At 46.8% G+C, this 22,631-nt stretch overlaps 1 protein-coding gene across 1 annotated transcript in view; it reads right to left on the bottom strand.

The window, feature by feature from the left end:
* The window catches only part of LOC147116292 (mixed lineage kinase domain-like protein), a 69,328-nt gene extending 47,132 nt beyond the window's left edge, over positions 1–22,196 (bottom strand). Inside the window, exon 1 of the mRNA XM_085991123.1 lies at positions 21,877–22,196. The gene's annotated coding sequence lies outside the window, so the exon portion shown is untranslated. The remainder of the gene's footprint in view (positions 1–21,876) is intronic.
* Between the last annotated feature and the right edge of the window lie 435 nt (positions 22,197–22,631).

The following is a 22,631-nucleotide window of genomic DNA, read 5'->3' as shown; positions in this document are numbered from 1 at the left end:
TTTCTATGTTGTAACATTTTATAAGTGGGGAGGGGGTGTCCATACATTCAGCTCAGTTGGTTTAAGCCTTGGCTCAGTGGTAGCACTCTTGTCTTTGAGTGAGAAGGTAGTGGGTTCAAGCTCCACTCCAGAGACTTGAGCACATAATCTAGGCTGATAATTCGGTGCAGTACTGAGGGAGAGCTGCACTGTCGGAGGTGCCGTCTTTCGGATAAAACGTTAAACTGAGGCCCCCTTTGCCCTCTCAGGTGGATGTAAAAGATCCCATAACACTGTTCGAAGAAGAGCAGGGAGTTCTCCCGGTGTCCTAGCCAACATTTATTCCTGAACCAACACTTAAACACAGACAATCTGGTAATTTATTTCATTTCTGTTTGTGGGACCTTGCTGTGCGCAAATGGGCTACCCCGTTTCCTACATTACAACATGAAACCAGGGCTTAGAGGGTTAAATTATGAGGAAAGGCTTATATTCCCTTGAGCATAGAAGATTGAGGGATGATCTGATCGAGGTGTTTAAAATGTTAAAAGGATTTGATACAGCAGATACAGAGAAACTATTTCTCTGGTGGGTGAATCAAGAATAAGGGGACATAATCTTAAAATTAGAGTTAGGCCATTCAGGAGCAAAATCGGGAAGCACTTTTTCACACAAGAGGTAGTAGAAATCTGGAACTCTCTCACCCAAAAGGCCATGGATGCTAGGACATTGGAGCTTTCAAGACTGAGATCAATAGATTTTTGTTAGGTAAGGGTATCAAGGGATGTGGAGCAAAGGTGGGAAAACAGAGTTGAGGTGCAGATCAGCCATGATCTAATTGAATGGTAGAGCAGGCCCGAGGGGCTGAATGACCTACTCCTGTGCCTAACATCACTATGTAACAGTGACTACACTTCAAAAGTACTTCATTGGCTGTAAAGTACTTTGGGACATCCTGAGGTCGTGAAAGGTGCTATATAAATGTAAGTTCTTTCTTTCTTCTTCTCTTGCCCCTGGGTAAGGACATTCTGGGTTTGAGCCCCATAATCTATGCTGATACTTCAGTGCAGTGTGGAGCGACAGATGCATTGTACAAGGTGTCACTCTTCAGATGAGATGTTAAGTCGAGGCCCTGGCTGCCTATACCATTGATTCAAGTGAATATTAAAGATCTCATGGCACTATTCCAAGAAATGCAGGGAGTTCTTCCAGTGCCCTGGCTATCAGTGCCCTCCCTCAACCAACACCACCAAAGGCAGAGTAACTGGTCATTCATCTCATTGCTATTTGTGGGATCTTGCTGAGTGCAAAGTAGCTGCCGCACTTGCCTACGTAACAGTCAAAGCATTTCAAAATAATTCAGTGTGTGAAGTGACTGTGAGACATGGTATTGTCTAAATATAAGTCTTTCTATTTATTCTATACAGGGTAATACGACCAAATTCTGTCTGTACTGGGGAGGAGAGGGGAGAGTACCAATTTAGGCTTCATCCAGTAACAAATCCTGAACATAACACGGGCTTCATGAAATTGTTTGATAATTAGTCTCATAACAGAGCATGTAACACAATCCCTAACTTGCGAGCATCAGGCATTAATCAAAATGCATGCTTCTTAGATAGCGAGACAATTGGGATACAAGCTCTCAGCTGTAGGGTACCTTAATATAAAGGCTTCCAAGCTATCAGGATTCCTGACTATATGAGGACTTCAAAGGGCTCTATTATGGTCAGTCCCTGGAGAGTTAGCAATGCTGTAGTATTGTCATAACGGCAGACATCAGAAGGTCTCTTTGAATCTTCTTCCTCAGGCTCACAGTTGGTGATAGACAATGAGGGACTCCAGTGTAAACTGGTTGGAATTCACGGGGCAGCTCCAAGATCCTCTCATCATTTGTACGATAGCAAAATACTGCAGATGTTGGAAATCCGAAATAACAACAGAAAATGCTGGAAAAACTCAGCAAGTCAGGCAACATCCGTGGAGAGAAATTTGAGTTGACGTTTCGGGTTTGACCCTTCTTCAAAACTGGAGAGAAAAGGAACTAGATCGAAGGCAGGGCTGCGATCGGACAAAAGAATAAAAGAACCAAAAGAAGTAAAAGAGATTAGAAGCTAGACGAGATGGTAATAGGCTGTGATTAGGTGTAAAGTGTACTGGCAGGGCAAAAGATAGCTGCCAGGTGTGAGAGAGAAACAAAAGGAAAGGGGGGGGGGAAAGGAAAGGAGTGGAAAAATATAAGTGAAAATGAAATAGGGGCCGAGGTTATGATCTGAAATTGTTGAACTCGATATTGAGACCGGAAGGCTGCAGACTGCCTAATCGGAAGATGAGGTGCTGTTCCTCGAGTTTACGTTGAGCTTCCGTGAAACAGTACAAGAGGCCAAGGACGGTGAGGTCCGAGTGGGAATGGAGCGGTGAATTGAAATGACAGGCGACCGGAAGCTCGGGGTCACCCTTACGGACTGAACGGAGGTGTTCCGCAAAGCGGTCACCCAATCTGCGTTTGGTCTCCCCAATGTAGAGGAGACCGCATCGTGAGCAGCGAATACAGTATACTAGATTGCGAGAAGTACAAGTAAATCGCTGTTTCACCTGGAAGGGGTGTTTGGGGCCCTGGACAGTGGGGAGGGGGGAGGTATAGGGGCAGGTGTTACATCTCCTCCGCTTGCACGGGAAGGTGCCAGGCGAAGGGGAAGGGCTGTTTGGGGTGATAGAGGAGTGGACTAGGGTGTCTCGGAGAGAGCGGTCCCTGCGGAATGCTGAAAGGGGAGGGGAGGGGAAGATACGTTTGGTGGTGGGATCACTTTGGAGGTAGCGGAAATGCCGGAGGATGATCCGTTGAATGTGGAGGCTGGTGGGGTGAAAGGTGAGGACAAGGGGAACCCTATTGTGGTTCCGGGAGGGAGGGGCAGGGGTGAGGGCAGAGGTGCGGGAGATAGAACTGACACGGTCGAGGGCAGTGTCAACCACGGTAGAGGGGAATCCTCGGTTGCGGAAAAAGGAAGACATGTCGGAAGCACTGGTGTGGAAGGTGGCATCGTCGGAGCAGATACGGCGGAGGCGGAGAAACTGGGAGAATGGAATAGAGTCCTTACAGGAAGCGGGGTGGGAGGAAGTGTAGTCCAGGTAGCTGTGGGAGTCAGTGGGCTTGTAGTAAATATTGGTCGATAACCTATCCCCAGAGATGGAGACGGAGAAGTCGAGGAAGGGAAGGGAAGAGTCAGAGATGGACCATGTGAAGGTGAGGGAAGGGTGGAAATTGGAGGCAAAGTGAATGAAATTGTCAAGTTCGGGGCGAGAGCAGGAAACTGCACCGATACAGTCATCAATGTATCGGAAAAAGAGGTGAGGGAGGGGACCCGAGTAGGACTGGAACAAAGATTGTTCCACATAGCCCACGAAAAGGCAGGCATAGCTAGGACCCATGCGGGTACCCATGGCAACACCTTTGATTTGGAGGAAATGAGTGGAGTTAAAGGAGAAGTTGTTCAATGTGAGAACAAGTTCAGCCAGGCGGAGGAGGGTCGTGGTGGATGGGGACTGGTCGGGCCTCTGTTCGAGGAAGAAGCGGAGTGCCCTCAGGCCATCCGGGTGGGGGATGGAGGTGTAGAGGGATTGCACGTCCATGGTGAAAAGGAAGCGGTTGGGGCCAGGAAACTGGAAACTGTTAAAGTGGCGGAGGGCGTCCGAAGAGTCGCGGATGTAGGTGGGAAGAGACTGGACAAGGGGAGAAAAGATAGAGTCAAGATAGGAAGAGATAAGTTCCGTAGGGCAAGAACAGGCTGAAACGATGGGTCTACCAGGGCAGTCCTGTTTGTGGATCTTGAGAAGGAGGTAGAAGCGGGCTGTGCGGGGTTGGGGAACTATGAGGTTGGTGGCAGCGGGGGGAAGATCTCCAGAGGAGATGAGGTCAGTGACAGTCTTGGAAACGGTGGTTTGATGTTCGGTAGTGGGGTCATGGTCCAGGTGGAGGTAGGAGCAGGTGTCGGAGAGTTGGCGTTCAGCTTCCGCTAGGTAGAGGTCAGTACGCCAAACAACAACAGCACCGCCCTTGTCAGCGGGTTTAATGACAATGTCAGGGTTGGATCTAAGAGAATGGAGTGCTGCAAGTTCAGAGGGAGGTAGGTTGGAGTGAGTGAGGGGAGCAGAGAAATGGAGACGGCCGATGTCACGGCGGCAGTTAGCGATGAAAAGATCTAGAGAGGGTAAGAGGCCAGGGGGAGGGGTCCAGGTAGAATGGGAATTCTGCAAGCGGGAGAAAGGGTCAGTTGTGCGGGGGGAGGACTCCTGGCCAAAGAAGTGGGCACGGAGACGAAGGCGGCGGAAAAAGAGCTCAGCATCGTGCCGAGCTCGAAATTCATTGAGGTGGGGGCGTAAGGGGATGAAGCTTAGGCCTTTGCTGAGGACTGATCGTTCAGGGTCAGAGAGTGGAAGGTCAGAGGGGATAGTGAACACACGGCAGGGGGTGAGATTGGGAGAAGGGGGGTCAGAGGAAAGTGAAGGGGAAGAAGGTTCCGGAGGGGCGTTGGTGTCCAAGAGTTGATGAAGCTTGCGATCCTTGATTGATGACTGTATCGGTGCAGTTTCCTGCTCTCGCCCCGAACTTGACAATTTCATTCACTTTGCCTCCAATTTCCACCCTTCCCTCACCTTCACATGGTCCATCTCTGACTCTTCCCTTCCCTTCCTCGACTTCTCCGTCTCCATCTCTGGGGATAGGTTATCGACCAATATTTACTACAAGCCCACTGACTCCCACAGCTACCTGGACTACACTTCCTCCCACCCCGCTTCCTGTAAGGACTCTATTCCATTCTCCCAGTTTCTCCGCCTCCGCCGTATCTGCTCCGACGACGCCACCTTCCACACCAGTGCTTCCGACATGTCTTCCTTTTTCCGCAACCGAGGATTCCCCTCTACCGTGGTTGACACTGCCCTCGACCGTGTCAGTTCTATCTCCCGCACCTCTGCCCTCACCCCTGCCCCTCCCTCCCGGAACCACGATAGGGTTCCCCTTGTCCTCACCTTTCACCCCACCAGCCTCCACATTCAACGGATCATCCTCCGGCATTTCCGCTACCTCCAAAGTGATCCCACCACCAAACGTATCTTCCCCTCCCCTCCCCTTTCAGCATTCCGCAGGGACCGCTCTCTCCGAGACACCCTAGTCCACTCCTCTATCACCCCAAACAGCCCTTCCCCTTCGCCTGGCACCTTCCCGTGCAAGCGGAGGAGATGTAACACCTGCCCCTATACCTCCCCCCTCCCCACTGTCCAGGGCCCCAAACACCCCTTCCAGGTGAAACAGCGATTTACTTGTACTTCTCGCAATCTAGTATACTGTATTCGCTGCTCACGATGCGGTCTCCTCTACATTGGGGAGACCAAACGCAGATTGGGTGACCGCTTTGCGGAACACCTCCGTTCAGTCCGTAAGGGTGACCCCGAGCTTCCGGTCGCCTGTCATTTCAATTCACCGCTCCATTCCCACTCGGACCTCACCGTCCTTGGCCTCTTGTACTGTTCCACGGAAGCTCAACGTAAACTCGAGGAACAGCACCTCATCTTCCGATTAGGCAGTCTGCAGCCTTCCGGTCTCAATATCGAGTTCAACAATTTCAGATCATAACCTCGGCCCCTATTTCATTTTCACTTATATTTTTCCACTCCTTTCCTTTCCCCCCCCCTTTCCTTTTGTTTCTCTCTCACACCTGGCAGCTATCTTTTGCCCTGCCAGTACACTTTACACCTAATCACAGCCTATTACCATCTCGTCTAGCTTCTAATCTCTTTTACTTCTTTTGGTTCTTTTATTCTTTTGTCCGATCGCAGCCCTGCCTTCGATCTAGTTCCTTTTCTCTCCAGTTTTGAAGAAGGGTCAAACCCGAAACGTCAACTCAAATTTCTCTCCACGGATGTTGCCTGACTTGCTGAGTTTTTCCAGCATTTTCTGTTGTTATTTCCTCTCATCATTTCTTTGCCTCTTGTTAACAATGCAGTTAAAAAGGCAACGTTACATGAAATTACATAGAATTTACAGCACAGAAACAGACCATTCGGCACAACAAGTCTATGGAAAGGGGGGAGGGGAGGAAAGAACAAAAGGGAAGGTCTGTGAGAGGATGCAAGGCAGGAGAGATTAAATGACAAAAGGGATGATTATGCTCCACACGAGCCTCCTCCCACCTTACTTCAACTCACCCTAGCAACGTATATCCTTATATATTCCTTTCTCCCTCATGTACTTATCTAGCTTCCCCTTAAATGCATTTATGCTGTTCGCCTCAACCACTCCTTGTGGTAATAAGTTCTACATTCTAACCACTCTCTGAGTAAAGAAGTTTTTTCTGAATTCCTTATTTGATTTATTAGTGACTACCTTATATTTATAGCCTCTAGTTTAGGATACCCCCACAAGTAGAAACATCTTCTCTACGTCTACCCTATCAAACCCTTTCATAATTTTAAAGACCTCTATCAGGTCATCCCCTCAATCTCCTTTCTAGAGAAAAGAGCCCCAGCCTGTTCAGCCTTTCCTGATAATTGTACCCTCTCAGTTCTGTAAAATTACACCTTCATCTAAAAGTAAAATACTGCGGATGCTGGAAATAAAAACAGAAAATGCTGTAAATACTCAGCAGGTCAGGCAGCATCCGTGGAGAGTTAACATTTTCAGGTCAGTGACCTTTCATCAGAACTGGAAAAGATTAGAGATGGAACAGGTTTTAAGCAAGTACAGAGGCTGGGAAAGGGGGGAGGGGAGGAAAGAACAAAAGGGAAGGTCTGTGATAGGGTGCAAGGCAGGAGAGATTAAATGACAAAAGGGATATTGTGCAAGGCAAAAGGAGATGGTAGTGGAACAAGAAAAGGAACAAAAGATGGGTTTGGAGGAGGTGTAAATGGGAATAGCAGAATCATTACCAACAGCTGCTATCCAGAAAAATGGAGGCAGAGGTTATGAGGTCATCTTGCATTTCCATAGCACCTTTCACAGCCTCAGGCTGTCCCATAGCGCTTTAAAACCAATAAAGTACTTTTGAAGTGTAGTCACTGTTGTAATGTAGGGAAACACTGCAGCTAAATCACACACAGCAAGCTCCCACAAAAAGCAATGTGTGTAATGTAGGGAAACACTGCAGCTAATTCACACATAGCAAGGTCCCACAAAAAGCAATGTGAGATAAATGACCAGATCATCTGTTTTAGTTGATGGTTGAGGGATAAATGTTAGCCAGGACACCGGGAGAACTCCCCTGCTCTTCACAGAATAAGGCCGTGGGATCTTTTACATTCACCTGAGATTGCAGACGAGACCTCTGTTTAACATTTCATCTGAAAGACAGCACCTCCAACTTTGCAGCACTCCCTCAGTATTGCACGAAGAGTATAGCCTAGATTTTGTGCTCAAGTTTCTGGGGTGGGATTTGAACCCACACTCTTCTGATTGCGAGGTGAGAGTGCTACCACTGAGCCACAGCTGACACCTAGACGGTGCCATACCTCCAGCTCGAAAAGAAAGGCCGGGACCCGGATACCCCGGTTCCTGACCTCAGATGGGAAATTCTGCTCGGCCTTGTGAGGGGCAGATCCTCCATCCACCCCTTACAAACCCAGCCATGTCTGAAAGGGAGTCCCCACACTGGGAGTCCTCACTTCCTCACCTCATAAGGGATCCAGCTTAAGATTGGAGACTGGTGGGCCAAGTCGGACCAGACGTATCAGCCTCCAGAAGTGGGCCCCACTGGGGGATCCAGCCAAGGAATGATGCCTTGCCCCCTGAAGATGGGGAAATTTATATTAGTATTGGCCCCCTTATACTGGGGGCTAAAGAGAGGATAGAATGTGGGGTCGCCAGGAGAGGGGCCTAGGTGGATGTCAAAAGCATGGGGTGGGTGGGCACACAAGGTGCACCCATAATGGCAAGGCGCCTGCTGGTCCCCTGAAAATGAAGTGCCTTCCCACCGACCGACCCGGGGAACACATCAGTGGTCGCAATCTTGGCGTAACCGGCAGGGTCGTGGCCAGCTGATCTTTGTCTCTGTGGTGTGTCTACATACTGCAAACTTTAAAGGGGGGGAGGGTCACTAGGTAGCAATCAGGTGGACAGGAATTCTGGTGGATCTCTTTCTCCCTAGCCCAGGGGTGCCAGGATCAATTATATTCATTCTAACTCAGAACAAACTGGGGATCAAACTAGCTGCAGTGAGTCAATTTGTCCACCAGCTGAGTCATTGGGGAATCCATCTGCAGTGATGATGATGCCGCACTCAAATAATAACAGGTTGAGGTGTTTTTTTTTTACTATTCACATGAAAAGTGGATCTGAAATGGTGGCCAAGAGTCAAATAATCATATTTCAATTTAATGAGATACTAGGCGCAGTACTGAAGTGGAAGGAACATAGAGAGAGGAGTAGGCCATTCAGCCCCTTTAGCCTGTTCTCCCAATCTATGGGAGATCATGGCAGATCGGTACCTCAACACCATGTACCTGCCTTTCTCCATATCTCATGATACCCTTACCTAATAAAAACCTATCAATCTCAGTTTTGAAAATTTCAATTGACTCAGCACTCACAGCTTTTTGGGGGAGAAAGTTCCAGATTTTGTGTGAAAAAGTGCTTCCTGATTTCCCTCCTAAATGGCCTAGCTCTAATTTTAAGATTGTGCCACCTTGTTCCAGATTGCCCCACCAGAGGAAATAGTTTCTCTGTATCTGTATTATCAAATTCCTTTATCATTTTAAACACCTCGATAAGATCAACCTTCTAAACTCAAGGGAATACAATCTAAGTTTATGTAACCTATCCTCATAATTTACTCTTTTAAAGTGGCTTTTTGTACCTGTCCACTAACTTTTAGCGATTTGTGTACATGGATACCATAATCCTTTTGCTCTTCCACAGCTCCTAGTCTCTCCCCATTAAGAAAATATTCTGATTCATCTCTCAGATGCAAAGTGGATTACCTCACACTTCCCCACACTGAACTCCATTTGCCATAGTTATGCCCACTCATTTGCTTTGTCTATGTCCCTTTGTAACTTCTTGCTCTTATCTACACAACTTACTATGCCTCCTAACTTAGTGTCATCTACAAACTTGGATATAGAGCTCTGCATTCCTTCATCCAATTTATTAATCTAAATGGTAAAATGCTGAAGCCCCTGGGGAATACCACTTGTCACGTCACGCGAATCAGAAAATGTTTCCTTTATTCCTACTCTCTGTCTCCTACCTCCCAAACAACTACCTACCCACATCACAAGGCTACCTCCAATTCTCTGCATTCTCATTTTTGACAATATTCTCTTGTGTGGAACCTTATCTTTTGAAAGTCCATGCAAACAACATTCATGAACACTCCCCTATCCGCCATGCTAGTGACCCCCTCAAAAAATTCAACTAGATTAGTCAGACATGAGCTACCCTTCACAAATCCATGCTGAACAGCCAGTTGTCGTGGTGCATATAGGCACCAACGATATAGGTAAAAAGCGGGATGAGGTCCTAAAAGCGGAATATAGGGAGTTAGGAGGTAAATTAAAAAATAGGACCTCAAAGGTAGTAATCTCAGGATTGCTACCAGTGCCATGTGCTAGTCAGAGTAGAAATAGAAGGATATTTCAGATGAATACGTGGCTAGAGGAATGGTGCAAAGGGGAGGGATTCAAGTTCCTGGGACATTGGAACCGGTTCTGGGGGAGGTGGGACCAGTTCAAACCGGACGGTTTGCATCTGGGCAGGGCTGGAACCGATGTCCTAGGGGGAGTGTTTGCTAGTGCTCTGGGGGAGGGTTTAAACTAAAATGGCAGGGGGTTGGGAACCTGAGCAGGGACACAGAGGAAAGGGAAACAAGGATAAAAGCAAAAGATAGGAAGGAGAAAAACAAAAGTGTCAGTCAGAGAAATCAACGGTTTAAATCAAACGTGGCCACAGTAAATAATAATTCTAATAGGTCTAAGAGCGTTAAAAAAACAAGCCTGAAGGCTTTGTGTCTTAATGCGAGGAGCATTCGTAATAAGGTGGATGAATTGGCTGTGCAAATAGAGGTAAACGAATATGTTTTGGTTGGGATTACAGAAACATGACTCAAGGATGGCCAAGGCTGGGAACTCAACATCCAGGGGTATTCGATATTCAGGAAAGATAGGCAAAAAGGAAAGGGAGGTGGGGTAGCATTACTGGTTAAAGAAGGGATTAACACAATTGTAAGGAAGGATATTAGCTCTGATGATGTGGAATCTGTATGGGTAGAATTGAGAAATACTAAGGGGCAGAAAACGTTAGTGGGAATGGTATATAGACCTCCAAACAGTAAGGCGGAGGTTGGGGATGGCATTAAAAGGGAAATTAAAGAAGCGTGCAATAAGGGCACAGCAGTCATCATGGGTGACTTTAATCTACATATAGATTGGGCTAACCAAATTAGTAACAATACTGTGGAGGAGGAATTCCTGGAGTGTTTACGGGATGGTTTCCTGGACCAACATGTCGAGGAACCAACCAGAGATCAGGCCATCTTAGACTGGGTATTATGTAACGAGAAAGGATTAATTAGCAATCTTGTTGTACGAGGCCCCTTGGGTCGGAGCGATCATAATATGATCGAATTCTTCATTAAGATGGAGAATGAAGTAGTTGACTCAGAGACTAGGGTCCTAAATTTAAACAAAGGAAACTATGATGGTCTGAGGAGCGAGTTGGGTAGGATTGATTGGAGAATGTCACTCAAAGGGTTGACGGTGGATAGGCAATGGCAAACATTCAAAGACCGAATGGATGAACTACAGAATTTGTTCATCCCAGTTTGGCATAAAAATAAAACAAAAAAGGTGATTCAACCGTGGCTAACAAGGGAAATTAGGGATAGCATAACATCCAAGGAGAGGACATATAAATTGGCCAGAAAAAGCAATAATCCTGAGGACTGGGAGCAGTTTAGGATTCAACAAAGGAGGACAAAGGGATTAATTAAGAAGGGGAAAATAGAATATGAGAGTAAGCTTGCAGGGAACATAAAAACTGACTGTAAAAGCTTTTATAGATATGTGAAGAGAAAAAGATTGGTGAAGTCAAGCGTAGGTCCCTTGCAGTCAGAATCAGGGGGATTTATAATGGGGAACAAAGAAATGGCAGACCAACTAAATACATATTTTGGTTCTGTCTTCACAAAGGAGGACACAAATAACCTCCCAGAGATGCCGGGGAACATAGGGTCTGATGAAAGGGTGGAACTGAAAGAAGTCAGTATTTGTAGGGAAATGGTGTTAGGAAAATTGATGGGACTGAAGGCCGATAAATCCCCAGGGCCTGATAATCTACATCCTAGGATACTTAAGGAAGTGGCCCTAGAAATAGTAGATGCATTGCTGGTCATCTTCCAGAACTCGATAGAATCTGGAACAGTACCCATGGATTGGAGGGTAGCTAATGTTACCCCACTATTCAAAAAAGGTGGTAGAGGAAAAGCGGGTAATTATAGACCGGTAAGCCTGACATCAGTAGTGGGGAAAATGCTAGAGTCCATTATAAAAGATGCAATAGCAGAGCACTTGGAAAGCAGCGACAGGATCGGACAAAGTCAACATGGATTTACAAAAGGTAAATCGTGCTTGACTAATCTACTGGAATTTTTTGAGGATGTAACTGGTAAAATAAATAAGGGAGAACCAGTGGATGTGGTGTATTTGGACTTTCAGAAGGCTTTCGATAAGGTCCCGCATAAGAGATTAGCGTGCAAAATTAAGGCACATGGGATTGGGGGCAAGGTATTAACTTGGATAGAGAACTGGTTGGCGGATAGAAAGCAGAGAGTTGGAATAAACGGGTCGTTTTCCGAGTGGCAGGCAGTGACTAGTGGGGTACCGCAAGGATCGGTCCTAGGACCCCAGCTGTTCACAATATACATTAATGATCTGAACGAGGGAATTGGATGTAATATCTCCAAATTTGCAGACGACACAAAGCTGGGTGGGAGGGTATGCTGTGAGGAGGATGTCGTGAAACTCCAGTACAATTTGGACAGGTTGGGTGATTGGGCAGAAACATGGCAAATGCACTATAATGTGGATAAATGTGAGGTTATCCACTTTGGTGGCAAAAAGAGGAAGGCAGATTATTATTTGAATGGCAATAGATTGGGAGAAAGGGAAGTGCAAAGAGACCTGGGTGTTCTTGTGCACCAGTCGCTGAAGGTAAGCATGCAGGTGCAGCAGGCGGTTAAGAAGGCAAATGGTATGTTGGCCTTCGTAGCAAGAGGGTTCGAGTACAGGAACAAGGATGTCTTGCTGCAGTTGTACAGGGCCTTGGTGAGACTGCACCTTGAGTATTGTGTGCAGTTTTGGTCGCCTTATCTGAGGAAGGACGTTCTTGCCATGGAAGGAGTGCAGCGACGATTCACCAGGCTGATACCTGGGATGGCAGGAATGACGTATGAGGAGAGATTGTGTCAATTGGGCTTATACTCACTGGAGTTTAGAAGATTGAGAGGGGATCTCATCGAAACCTATTAAATTCTGTCAGGCCTGGACAGACTAGATGCAGGAAGGATGTTTCTGATGGCCGGGGAGTCCAGAACCAGGGGTCATAGTCTAAGGATAAGGGGTAAGCCATTTAGGACTGAAATGAGGAGGAATTTCTTCACCCAGAGAGTGGTGAACCTGTGGAATTCTCTGCCACAGAGGGCGGTGGAGGCCAGTTCATTAAATATATTCAAGAAGGAGTTGGATATATTTCTTAACGCTAAAGGGATCAAGGGATATGGGGAGAAGGCAGGGACAGGGTACTGAATTTGGATGATTAGCCATGATCTCATTGAATGGTGGAGCAGGCTTGAAGGGCCGAATGGCCTACTCCTACTCCTATCTTCTATGTTTCTATGACTCTCTTTGATCATCTCACACTTGTCCAACTGCTCAGTCATTCTGTCCCTGATGATAGATTCTAGTAACTTACCAACAACTGATGTTAAACTGATAAATAGGTGAGCTCCTTCAACTGCTGGAACTCTGCTGAATCTTCACCTCTATCACTGGATTCCTCGTGGACAGGAATTTGTTGACTACACAGTTTGACTCAGCGGCTGTGGCACTGCTTTGTTTTTCAGTCACTTCAAGTCTTAAGCTGCGGAATTCTTTTGTCAATTAGTTTCCGATCTCCTGGACTTCTCCAGCCACCTAGACTATATTTCTGCTTTGAACTACATTGGATTATACTGCGTTTCTGCACTGGATTACACTGTAAGACTTAACTGCTGTGTCTCTATCTCTGAAAAGGTACCTTTAAACTTCTGGCTGTGTGTCTGCTGAACTGGTTCTACTGGTTTTTCAGCTCTGCTGGCTTGTAGGTAACAGCTCCACTTGCTGTTTGGTGACTCGTTTTACCAGTTTTCAGCTTTGCTAAATAAGCGGGGGAGGGTCCCGGTGGAGAGAAATGTAGAATGCTAAAGAGAAAGGACAAGGAAGCAGTGCAGGAAAGTGAATGGGGTAAGGACAACCAGATTGTGTCAGGAAGGGACAGAGCGTACAAACAAAGGAGTGCACTAACAAATAAGGTCTGGGTAAGAAAAAATGGTAAGACAAATAGTGCCATAGTACAAAAAAATGTTAAGATGTCTAAAAATGTTAAAAAGACAAATCTAAAGGCACTGTATCTGAATGCACGAAGCATTCATAATAAGGTAGACGAATTAACAGCGCAAATAGATGTAAACGGATATGATATAATTGCAATTACGGAGACATGGCTGCAGGGTGACCAAGGCTGGGAGCTGAATATCCAAGGATATTCGATATTTAGAAAAGACAGGCAAAAATGAAAAGGAGGTGGCATTGTTCGTAAAGGATGAAATCAGAGCAATAGTGAGAAAGGATATTGGCTCAGAAAATCAAGATGTAGAATGAGTCTGGGTGGAGCTAAGAAACACCAAGGGGCAGAAAACATTGGTGGGAGTTGTCAGAATTGGCCTGCAAACAGTAGTGGTAATATAGGGGATGGCATCAAACAGGAAATTAGAGATGGCATCAAACAGGAAATTAGAGATGCATATAACAAGGGTACTACATAGAAACATAGAAGATAGGAGCAGGAGTAGGCCATTCGGCCCCTCGAGCCTGCTCCTCCATTCAATGAGATCATGGCTGATCATCCAAATTCAGTACCCTGTCCCTGCCTTCTCCCCATATCCTTTGATCCCTTTAGCCTTAAGAAATATATCTAACTCCTTCTTGAATATATTTAATGAATTGGCCTCAACTGCCTTCTGTGGTAGAGAATTCCACAGATTCACCACTCTCCGGGTGAAGAAATTCCTCCTCATCTCTGTCCTAAATGGCTTACCCCTTATCCTTAGACTGTGACCCCTGGTTCTGAACTCCCCAGCCATCGGGAACATCCTTCCTGCATCTAGTCTGTCTAGTCCTGTTAAAATATAATAAGTTTCAATGAGATCCCATCTCATTCTTCTAAACTCTAGCGAACACAAGCCCAATCGACCCAATCTCTCTTCATACGTCATTCCTGCCAACCCAGGTATCAGTCTGGTGAATCTTCGCTGCACTCCCTCCATGGCAAGAACATCCTTCCTCAGATAAGGCGACCAAAACTGCACACAATACGCAAGGTGTGGTCTCACCAAGGCCCTGTACAACTGCAGCAAGACATCCTTGTTCCTGTACTCGAACCTTCTCGCTACGAAGGCCAACATACCATTTGCCTTCTTAACCGCCTGCTGCACCTGCATGCTTACCTTCAGCGACTGGTGCACAAGGACACCCAGGTCTCGTTGCACTTCCCCTTCTCCCAATCTATTGCCGTTCAGATAATAATCTGCCTTCCTGTTTTTGCCACCAAAGTGGAAAACCTCGCATTTATCCACATTATACTGCATCTGCCATGCATCTGCCCAATCACCCAACCTGTCCAAATCATACTGGAGTTTCTCGGCATCCTCCTCACAGCACACACGCCCACCCAGCTTTGTGTCGTCTGCAAACTTGGAGATATTACATCTCGTTCCCTCGTCTAGATTATTAATATATATTGTGAATAGCTGGGGTCCAAGGACCAATCCCTGCAGTACCCCACTAGTCACTGCCTGCCACTCGGAAAAGACCCGTTTATTCCATCTCTTTGCTTCCTGTCTGCCAACCAGTTCTCTACCCAAGTCAGTACCTTGCCCCCAATCCCATGTGCCTTAACTTTACACGCTAGTCTCTTATGCGGGACCTTATCGAAAGCCTTCTGAAAGTCCAAATACACCACATCCACTGGTTCTCCCTTATCTATTTTACCAGTTACATCCTCAAAAAATTCCAGTAGATTAGTCAAGCACGATTTACCTTTTGTAAATCCATGTTGACTTTGTCCGATCCTGTCACTGTTTTCCAAGTGCTCTGCTATTACATCTTTTATAATGGACTCTAGCATTTTCCCCACTACTGATGTCAGGCTTACCGGTCTATAATTCCCCGTTTTCTCTCTACCACCTTTTTTGAATAGTGAGGTTCCAGTAATCATGGGTGACTTTAATCTACATACGGACTGACCAAACCAAATTAATACTGTGGAGGATGAGTTCCTGGAGTGTGTACGAGATGGTTTTTTAGACCAGTATGTTGAGGAGCCAACTAGGGAACAGGCTATCCTAGATTGAGTATTGTGCAATGAGAAGGGGTTAATTAATAACCTTGTTCTGCGGGGTCCTTTAGGGAAGAGTGACCATAACATAATAGAATTCTTCATTAAGATGGAAAGTGAAGAAGTCCAATCCGAAACTATGGTCCTAAATCTAAACAAAGGAAACTATGAAGGTATGAGGAGTGAGTTGGCTATGATAGATTGGGGAGCTTCATTAAAAGGCATGATGGTGGATAGGCAATGGCTAACATTTAAGGAACAAATGCATGAATTGCAACAGTTATACATTCCTTTCTGATGCAAAAACACAAAAGGAAAAGCAGCCCAACCTTGGCTAACAAAAGAAATTAAGGATAGTATTAGATCCAAAGAGGAGACATATAAAGTTGCCAGAAAAAGTAGCAAGCCTGAAGATTGGGAGCAGTTTAGAGTTGAGCAATAAAGAACGAAGAGATTGATTAAGAGGGGAAAAATTGAGTATGAGAGTAAACTTGCAAGCTTCTACAAGTATGTAAAAAGAAAAAGATTAGTGAAGACAAATGTAGGTCCCTTACAGTCAGAAACGGGAGAATCTATAATGGGGAACAAGGAATTGTCAGAGCAATTAAACAAATACTTTGGTTCTGTCTTCACGGAAGAGGACACAAATAACTTCCCTGAAATGCTAGGGAACCAAGGGTCTAGTGAGAAGGAGGAATTAAAGGAAATTAGTATTAGAAAAAAAATAGCGCTGGAGAAATTAATGGGACTGAAAGCCGATAAATCCCCAGGGCCTGATAATCTGTATCCCAAAGTACTGAAAGAGGTAGCCATGGAAGTAGTGGATGCATTGGTTGTCATCTTCCAAAATTCTATAGATTATGGAACAGTCCCTGTCGATTGGAGGGTGGCAAATGTAACCCCATTATTTAAAAAAGGAGGGAGAGAAGACAGGGAACTACAGACTGGTTAGCCTAACATCAGTAGTCAGGAAAATGCTAGAGTCTATTATAAAGGATGTGATAACAGGACACTTAGAAAATATCAACAGGATTAGACAAAGTCAACATGGTTTTATGAAAGGGAAATCGTGTTTGCCAAACCTACTGGAGTTTTTTGAGGATGTAACTGGTAGAATAGATAAGGGAGAACCAGTGGATGTGGTGTATTTGAATTTTCAGAAGGCCTTTGATAAAGTCCCACATAAGAGGTTAGTGTGCAAAATTAAAGCACATGGGATTTGGGGTAATATATTGGCATGGATTGAAAATTGGTTAACAGACAGGAAACAGAGAGTAGGAATAAATGGGTCTTTTTCGGGGTGGCAGGCGGTGAATAGTGGGGTACTGCAGGGATCAGTGCTTGGGCCCCAGCTATTCACAATACATATCAATGATTTGGATGAGGGAACCAAATGTAATATTTCCAAGTTTGCTGATGGCACAAAAGTAGGTGGGATTGTGAGTTGTGAGGAGGATGCAGAGGCTTCAAGGCAATTTAGACAAGTTGAGTGAGTGGGCAAATACATGGCAGATGCAGTATAACGTGGATAAATGTGAAGTTATCCACTTTGGTAGGAAAAACAGAAAGGCAGAGTATTATTTAAATGGTCATAGATTGGGAAATGTTGATATACAAAGGGACCAGGGTGTCCTTGTACACCAGTCACTGAAAGCAAACATGCAGCTGCAGCATGCAGTTAGGAAGGCAAATGGTATGTTGGCCTTCATTGCAAGAGGATTTGAGTACAGGAGCAAGGATGTCTTACTACAGTTATACAGGGCCTTGGTGAGACCACACCTGGAGAACTGTGTGCAGTTTTGGTCTCCTTACCTAAGAAAGGATATACTTGCCATAGAGGGAGTGCAGCGAAGGTTCACCAGACTGATTCCTGGGATGGTAGGACAGTCGTATGAGGAGAGATTGGGTCGACTAGGCCTGTATTCACTAGAGTTTAGAAGAATGAGAAGGGATCTCATTGAAACATATAAAATTCTGACAGGGCTAGACAGACTGGATGCAGGGAGGATGTTTCCCCTGACTGGGGGGTCTAGAACGAGGGGTCACAGTCTCAGGATATTGGGTAGGACATTTAGGATTGCGATGAGGAGAAATTTCTTCACTCAGAGGGTGGTGAACTTGTGGAATTCTCTACCACAGAAGGCTGTGGATGCCAAGTCATTGAATATATTTAAGAAGGAGATAGATAGATTTCTAGACACAAAATGCATCAAGGGGTATGGGGAGAGAGCAGGAATATGGTATTGAGATAGAGGATCAGCCATAATCATATTGAATGGCGGAGCAAGCTCGAAGGGCCGAATGGCCTACTCCTGCTCCTATTTTTCTATGTTTCTAGTTTTACTTTTTCTCCGCCGCTTTGATCTACGGTGACCTCCAACTTGCGTCAATTTAGTCATAATCTTTCTGCATCGCTACCGACTCTCATTCCTACAGCAACAACCTCCATCCTCGAACTCTCCACCCTTCAAATAGCTTCTGGACTTCACTCACCTGCTTTGGACAGCGATTCGTCGATGCTCCGTACCGGCCCCATCCTGCTCACGTCAGCTTGTCCTTCCATGGGACCTCTGACTTTGACCCTGGCCTTCCTACTATTGTCCCCAACCTATTCCCTGCTACCAGGAAATATGCATTCCATTAATTATTGCATTTAAACAGGCCTATGTGACCTGAGCTTTTCCTGTGTCCATTCACGTGCGCACTTTGGCTGCCGCTCTGGACTGGAGCCATTCCACTTTTTCCCCCTATTTTCCTTTTCTCTCTATCCCTCCCTGAAAGCACTCTCCTGTCATCATGCCTCCTTTCATCTCTCCTCTCTCGGATACACCACCCTCCCAAATCCCTACCCCAATCCTTCATTACTCTTCGACCTTCCTACTCTCCTGCTGCCATCCCAGGCTGCGCTCCCTCTTAGATAAGCCCACAGTTTCCCTCTGTGCCTCTCTTGGCATCCTACGAAGGGCCCATCGAGGCATTCGTCACTGCCGCCTTATGAGCAGCAACCCCAACTGTCCCATCCTACGCTCTCGCCGACCTTCCCGCCCAGCGCACCCACTGGGGGCAAATCTTGCCAATCTCTTCCCCATCCAACTCATCCCCCCCAGCGCTGACCCTGTGGACACTGGCAGTGGGGCAGCCATCACTGACCCTCTCCGCATCTCCCTACAGAATGTCTGTTCACTTGCGAACAAGGCCCTTGCCATCCATGAGCTTATCATGGATGATTGCATTGATATCATGGCCCTGACGGAAACTTGGTTGAGGGGTGATGACACCTTACCCTTAAATGAAGCCTCCACACCTGGCTACACTTTCCACCACTTGCCCCGCTCAGGCCGCCATGGTGGCGGTGTGGCTCTCAACACCAAATCACACCTTGGTCTATCCCCCTATTCCTTCGGCAGTTTCTCCTCCTTTGAGCATCTCACCTTATTCCACCCGTCTCACCTCTCATTTAAAATTCCTGTTCTCTACCGCCCACCCAAGTACCCTAAAAATGTTATTACTGAGATATCATCACTGTTCTCCTCCCTCAGCCTCTGCACCGAACGACTTCTCATCTTCCATGATTTCAACCTCCAACTCAATTCATCATGCTCTCTCTCCTCTGAGTTCACTAACCTCCTATCCTCCCTTAATCTCTCCCTCCATGTAAACTCCCCAACCCAAATTCACGGCCACCCCCTCGACCATGCCATCTCTTGTGGCCTTGCTACTCCCATCGTGTCAATTGCAGATAAGGCTATCTCTGACCACTTCCTTGTATCGTTCTCCACCCACATCCCACTTCTACCCACCCCCCCCCAACCCTACTTTCTTCTGTGTCCGCCCCTGGAAAAAACTCTCTTACAACTGCACTTATGAAATCCCAACTGTCCAGCCTCTGGCCCTCCATTCACCATGACATTTCTGCAGCTACCGATCTGCTCAACCACACCCTCACCACTATCTTTGATGCCCTAGTCCCTACTGCTGCCTTATGAGCAGCAACCCCAACTGTCCCATCCTACTCTCTCACCGACCTTCCCGCCCAGCGCACCCACTGGGGGCAAATCTTGCCAATCTCTTCCCCATCCAACTCATCCTCCCCAGCGCTGACCCTGTGGACACTGGCAGTGGGGCAGCCATCACTGACCCTCTCCGCATCTCCCTACAAAATGTCTGTTCACTTGTGAACAAGGCCCTTGCCATCCATGAGCTTATCGTGGATGATTGCATTGATATCATGGCCCTGACGGAAACTTGGTTGAGGGGTGATGACACCTTACCCTTAAATGAAGCCTCCCCACCTGGCTACACTTTCCACCCTGGCCGTTCCCCCTGGTACGGTTCTTATCTTTGCTCCCTTAAGTCCAAAGGATGCAGGTTCGAATGGATATGGCGGACAACTGGTTTAGCCATTCACCGCCAGATCTGGCTGGACCACATAAAGCACTATTGGGCCCTGCTCTCGTCTGCCAAAATTGCTCACTATTCCAGAATCATTCTGGAATGCAAAGATAAACCCCGGCTCCTATTCTCTACTGCTAACCATCTTCTTAAACCCCTCTCCCCTGCCTCCTCCACCCTCACCTCCGACAACAAATGTGAGGAGCTCATGGACTTTTTTGTCTCTAAGATTGAGACCATCCGTTCAGCTGCCTCTGCCACTTCCCTTCCTTCCCCTAGCCCACTGGGCCAAAATTCCTCTCAGTTTCCCCCCTGCCCTAGCCCTGAACTCACATCTTTCTCCAGTTTCTCTCCGATCTCCCTTCATGACCTCTTTACGCTCATCTTGTCTATGAGACCCACCTCCTGCTCCCTCAACCCTATTACCACCAAACTGCTGACCACCCAACTTCCTTTTCTGGCTCCCGTGTTAGTTGATATTGTTAACGGTTCTCTCTCTTCAGGTACTGTCCCCCCACCAAAAAAAAATCTGCAGATCAGCCATGATCTCATTGAATGGCAGAGCAGGCTCAAGGGGCTGAATGGCCGACTCCTGTTCCTATGTTCCGATGGCCTTCTTCTGTGCTATAATTCTACGGTTCAGACAGAAGGGACTTTCATTCTATCAGTCCGGGCTGGATTTGAACCCTAATGTTGTGCAGCACATAACCCACTGCACAGCCCACTCCCACCCCGAGAAAACCATAATTCTGGTATTTTAAGTAGAATGATTTTTGAGGGTCTCTCTAGCCTTCAGTGGTTGTGATAAATTACTAGAAATGGGTCATGACCATTTCGCAGGGTGTTACTGAGCTGTGGGGAGCAGAATTCCCAGGTTTGATCCTGAGTGTGATCTAAAGGAGCTGAGGTCAGGGTCCTCCAGTAGGCTTCCGCACCCTTAGCTAAGAAGGAATAAAAATCAATCTGGGTTTCTATTGCTGATCATGGTTCTGTGACTCCTGTTTTAAACTACTCACATGGGGGTGATGCCTGCCTATAGCAGTAGCTGACCTACACCCATTGTCCAAGCTCACGGCTGAAGGATGGCCACCTGGGCAATGTATGAGAGGGCTACCAGCGCAAGTGGCATTGTATCCCATCATAAAAAGGCACAGGCCCTTTAACGCTGAAAAGCTGGGGTGAAATGAATTTTAACAAGAGCCCAATTACTTTTCAAAGAGGGCAATCAAAGCTTCAGAATGACGAAATATCCGTGGCGCTGTGGCTCCTGTCACCTCCAGCTCTCAGGATCCCCCCACTCCCCCCGCCGCAAGCAACTGAAGTGTTTAAGACTCCATTAACCAGGCCACTTTAGACCCTAAACAGCAGATGCTGAACACATGTTCCAGACTAAGATATTGGCAACATTGACATTCAGAGCTTCAGGGAAGGACTGGAGGAGCAGCTGCACTTTGTAGCTGTGAAACTTTTACCTTTTCTTTCCTCCCAGCATTTATTGCTCATTCCTCCACATTATTTTGAATGCTCTTATGATTTTTTGCTCTCCTGGGTTGCTCCCAGTATTGTCCAGGAAGTTGATCTTCAATTCCTGGAAACCCCAGGGTCATCCTCGAAGGAACTTGGATCCCGAGTCACTGAACTGAATTAAGAGACTGTTAGGAGTCCCAGCCCCCTTCCTTAGTCACTCCATGCACCCCCGCCCCCTCCCCACCCCACGCCAATCGCCCACCAGCCTGAGTTTGGAACTGATTTGTTTTCAGACTGGACACAAGAAAGGGTCGAGGGACGAGCACAGCCTGGGATGGTCTTTGTACAATAAGGGAATGCTACCCGGGGGCCAGGATCCAGATAAAGCTGGCAGTTACCTGTTGGAAGGCTGCTTCGGCTCCTGTCTGGGCTACAATGTGTTGCAGAAAGGCAGACTTATCCGATTCACTCCGCTTCCGTGGTGTCAGTCACTGAACTTCCTGAAAGCTTCTGTTTCAGCTTCGCAAGCGCTCTGCTCTGCTTTCGTTTCTATTCCTCTTTTCGTTTTCTCTGAGTCACTGTCACTTTTCAGATGTTTTTTCTCTGACTGGATTAATTCCAGAGGACTTCCTTCCAAGTCGTACACCAATTCCCCCGATCTCACATCCGAGGATCTGTTTGGAGATCTGTCAATCCAAGTCGCCACTACCAGCGGATCTTAGCTGGGTTTTGTTTAAATTCGTTTATGGGATGTGGGCGTCGCTGATTGCCCTTGCGAAGGTGGTGGTGAGCCGCCTTCTTGAACTGCTGCAGTCCCTGTGGTGAAGGTACTCCCACAGTGCTGTTAGGGAGAGAGTGCCAGGATTTTGACCCAGCGACAATGAAGGATCAGCGATCTATTTCCAAGTCAGGATGGTGTGTGACTTGGAGGGGAACTTGGGGGTGGTGGTGTTCCCATGCGCCTGCTGCCCTTGTCCTTCTAGGTGGAAGAGGTCGTGAGTTTGGGAGGTGCTGCCGAAGAAGCCTTGGGAAGTTACTGCAGTGCATTTTGTAGATGGTACACACTGCAGCCACTGTATGCCGGTGGTGGAGGGAGTGAATGTTCAAAGTGGTGGATGGGGTGTCAATCAAGCGGGCTGCTTTGTCCTGGATG

The sequence above is a fragment of the Somniosus microcephalus genome, chromosome 6, assembly GCF_052327205.1.
Source record: "Somniosus microcephalus isolate GS21.2 chromosome 6, FLI_Smic_1.0, whole genome shotgun sequence".
Classification (NCBI taxonomy): Eukaryota; Metazoa; Chordata; class Chondrichthyes; order Squaliformes; family Somniosidae; genus Somniosus; species Somniosus microcephalus.
This window is presented reverse-complemented; position numbering and strand designations above follow the sequence as displayed.